The sequence below is a fragment of the Littorina saxatilis genome, linkage group LG1 (assembly GCF_037325665.1).
Source record: "Littorina saxatilis isolate snail1 linkage group LG1, US_GU_Lsax_2.0, whole genome shotgun sequence".
Taxonomy (NCBI): domain Eukaryota; kingdom Metazoa; phylum Mollusca; class Gastropoda; order Littorinimorpha; family Littorinidae; genus Littorina; species Littorina saxatilis.
Window position 1 is genome coordinate 67,226,878 of NC_090245.1, and position 4,520 is coordinate 67,231,397.

The window sequence follows — 4,520 nt, forward strand, 5'->3', positions numbered from 1 at the left end:
GTGATGCAGTCTGCTTTTAAAGCAATTGGGTGAAAACGCGAAATGTAACCTCCATCCAATCGAATGAAATGAATATAAACTCAAGCCAAAAAGATAAGCAACATGACTGAAATAATTAAAACAAGACACACACCATCTTTGCCAATTTACTGAGACTGTTAGCATCTGTTCAAAATGTTTTGAGCTTTCCGTGATCATGTGTGTAAGGTCTGAATCAGCAGTTAAAGCCTAATTTCTAACATGGGGTCACTTCAACTATATATTTTTTGAGACACTGACGTACGTATCGGTTGAACGCTGGAATTCTCTTCTTTGAGCTATAGTGACTAGTGACGTTCGACGCAAACTTTAGGCGGCTGGCAAAGACTGCAAAAGAGTGTTTTTGTTCACAATCAAAATGAATCACAATTCTAACTAAAATACATAGATAGATTAATGTAATGTGTATTTCTGTCTCAATGACTGATGGTTTACGGGAGGCAGAGAGGACCTTTCAGTCGTCAAACAAACGTTTGGTAATAAAGCCAAATTACACTAAACACAATTACATTTATTTTACGTGTTTAGTTAGGTTCGATGAATTATTCAATACTGCGTTTGAAATAACAATGAATACAAATAGTAGCTTAACTTTTTTGATTCAGTAGTATGAATTTAAGATCCTCAGGGAACAAAATAATGTCGTTTGTTTGACAAGCTTTTGATAAAAATATTGTTTTATTATCATGTTATTAACTAAGTCATTTATTTTGAATAGTAGTATTACTTTTATTCTACTCGTAACAAAAGTCATGACGCTCAGCTTACAGCAATACACGAACATTGTGGCACGACAATTCCATTTCCAAAAGTGTCTGGTGACTTTGTACTATTAACATAATATGTTCTCATATGTGTCATTAAAAACGAACACGCTCTTGTGGTACATTAATCTAAAACTAGCAGTGGTTGGTGTGTGCCACGACACGGGGGGAAATAATACGAAGGGGGCTGGGGAGGGGGGGGGGTGAGTGGGGTGAGAGAGGGGATGGGATGGGTCATGAGGGTTGTAGGTCAATAACGGTTGTACTGAGTGTGAGTGAGTGAGTGTGTGTGTGTGTGTGTGTGTGTGTGTGTGTGTGTGTGTGTGTGTGTATGTGTATGTGTGTTTGTGTGTGTGTATGTGTGTGTGTTTATGGTGGGATAGCTCGACTCCCGCGCGAAATTTAGCGCTTTACTTGGACACATAGTTTTAATTCGTCGTCCACATAAAACACGTCTTCAAAATCACTCCAAAATAACTATGGAGGCTTAAAATAATGTGTAATACGTAGAGGTTACATGCCGAGTCTCAGTGATTATTAAAAATAATGGTCGAAGTTCGCGGATCATGAAAAATGCGAGCTTTAGCGAGCTTTTTCATGACCGCGAACTGAGACCATTATTTTTTATAATCACTGAGACGAGGTGTGTAACCTCTTTATTCCTCCTTTCTTCAGTTATTCAAAGAAAAGAGGAGGTTTTTTTGCGAAAATTTGATCGAATCCTATTCCCTCAACCAGTCAACCTGCGCAGGCGATCGATTAATGCGCGGTTGTTTAGTTCCGTGCAAATCATTCCATTCTGTTAACACTTCTTGTCAGTTTTCCTATTTTGGACTAAAATCAAGTACACAGATATGCTGTTATTCTGCTGTGGCGGCAAAGACAGATATTGTGTGTTCTGTATGTTTTGGTATCGCTTAGTATAATGTTCTTTCGTCAAATGGGACTAGCAGACGAACTTTTGCACCTGTGTTCCAAGTTAAAAACTGTGTGAAGTTCAGTTTTCTTGGGAAAATAGTGTATGAAACCGCTTTATGTTGTTTAAATTGATGAGATGTGTGCATTTGGTTGCGTGTGATCTGTTTATTAAATGAAATATTGTTGAAAACTGACCGTGGGATTGCAGTCTGTTGTCGAAGAAACTGAGTGAAAAGAAGGGGAACTACTCTTGTCGCTAGACAAAGTATGAGTTACTTGCCTTGTGATGAACGGTTGAGCACGGCAGATCTAGATTCAGAAAACAACCGAACTCATGGGTTTTATATGGAGATTCATGTGTTCAGGCCTGTAGTTGTTAATTCAAATGCGGTATGTTTGTATTGTTTGCTCCAGAGATGTATACTTCGTACATTAGAGCGTTCGGAGCTTTTCAGTCGCAAAAAGTAGTACCGAAACAGAACAACTTCTCAACCCATTGCACTATCGAGGATTCAGGCTGTTGCTGGGTCGTTATTTGTTTGGTTGCTGGGTGATTATCGAAAAATAACTACCCTTACAAGTTTACAGAGGTAAAGAAGCAGAGGGGGGAATAAATATAAATAATTGAATTTTCCTACATTTTCACAATTTAGCAAAATGTCGGGATATAACACACATTTTGTTACTTTTTGTGTTTTGTGTTTGTCCGGATACAATCTGAGTAACAATCCCTGTTCACACACACCTTTTTTTCGCAGTTTAACATAATATGAGGTTGTTTTATTACTATGACATGAGCAAGTTGCTTTTTAACTGTATTTTGAATTTAGAACAGCTAGATTTTAGATTAAAACGAATATTTGTGTTGTTTTTATGTTTGCTGACATATATTGGATTTTATGCTTTTGTATCAGTCAGGTTTTGTAAATCAAGCTCAGTTTTTAGAAAAAAAATCTTCTCTTAGAACTTTGATATTAAAAAAAAAAGTAAATGTTGTGGTAGTAGTGGTTTTTGTTGTTTATTGTGTCCTCCAAGGCTCCATATTCCTTCAAAATACATCATTCTGCTACTATCTTGTGCTGGTTTCGTGTCTAACTTACACCAAAAAATGTAAGTAACCTGTACTTCTTTTTTTTAAAACCACTTTTGCCTTTAAATCATACCCTAGCCTGTGTATGCTACAGTGGAACCCCTGTCTCAAGACTTTATTTTAAAACATAAGGTCATAACATTTATCATATATTCGGGATCAGCTCGTTACTCCCCCGGCTCGTTACTCCCCCGGCTCTTTATTTCTTTCTTTATTTGGTGTTTAACGTCGTTTTCAACCACGAAGGTTATATCGCGACGGGGAAAGGGAGATCAAACACCTCAGAGCTGGAACATTTCGTTTTTGCCGCATAACATGCAGATTTCACCACTTTGATGCCATCCACTGATACAAAGTGTTAAATATATGCTAGTCTATCATCAGGAGTACATATTTAATCTATAAGGGCCTTATATTGTCCGTTTTGCGAATTGCGTCAGAGCTGGAACAAACCTAAGCTCCGCCCATTTTGCTATTGCTCATAGCTGGCACATCGATTAAACTAGTTAATTCATTTTGAGAGAAATCTAGAAGCAATCTGAAACATGTTTTGACGCCAAAACATTGCTTTAACATTGGCCCAGCTCCTCATTAGGGTTTGGGTGTTCTGTGTTAGTCTGTATCGGGCATAACCCCGAACATGCGCACAAATCTCCACTTTTTGACATAAATGATCAATTATTGCGATATATATGTCACGGTAGAGACGAAGATCTGGTAGAAACGTCGTTTCTACCGGTAGAGACGAGGATCGTCGTTTCTACCAGTAGAGACGACGATCGTCGTTTCTACCGGTAGAAACGACGATCAGAATAAAACGTTTGTGTGTGTGTGTGTGCAATGTAGGTGATTTTGTCAATTATGAACACAGTTCTATCTTACCGGAATGAACTCATTTTTAACGTTCTTTACAGAGCACGTGCATTTGTGGGAAATGTATTGAGAATGTCAGCAAATATTGTTCACCTACTACAACTGCCTTCACTGACCAGACGAAGACAGCAATCACAATTTTTTTCCTTCAGAGTGAACACAATTCGTGAAATATCTCTGTTAGTTTGACTTCCGAAAACAGTATTCCACAGACCTTCAACATTCTTATAGCCGGCTATTTTAATTGTTGCTAAAGATTGTTGACAATGGAACAAAAAGAAAGAGTTCTACAAATTGTTAAGGCTTCACATTGATAGCCTTGATTCAGAACAGAACAAACACAGATCCTAAACTTCTCCCCTGCAAAGTCCAGACTGTAGAGAAAAAGACTACTGAAAATGGGTCTGAAAATTAATTGTCTACAAGCTTTTCACAAACAAAGGAAAGCTGAAGAACACCTTTAAACAGGCAGATTTGATCGATCTGAGAAATGTGCAATTTGACACTCTCCTGGACGTCGACATTAAGAGTTTAGAAGACATCAGCGTCATTCAAGCGTCAAGACAAGTCACCAACTGGGCAAAGGGGGCCTCCGTGTGCACGTGCAGGGGAAAATGTAACACCGCTAAATGCAAGTGCAAGCGAGCAGCAGTACTTTGCTCTGCAACATGTCACCCTAAATCCACCCGATCGTGTCTGAACAAATACAATCACTCTGGTGAGTGAGTGTACCCCTCTTCTGCCAATTCTTCTAGTGCACTAAATGCAGTTCCAAACTGTCTAGTGATGAGCACGCCTTTTATGGGGGGGGGGGGGGGGGGGAGGGAGGAAGAGAG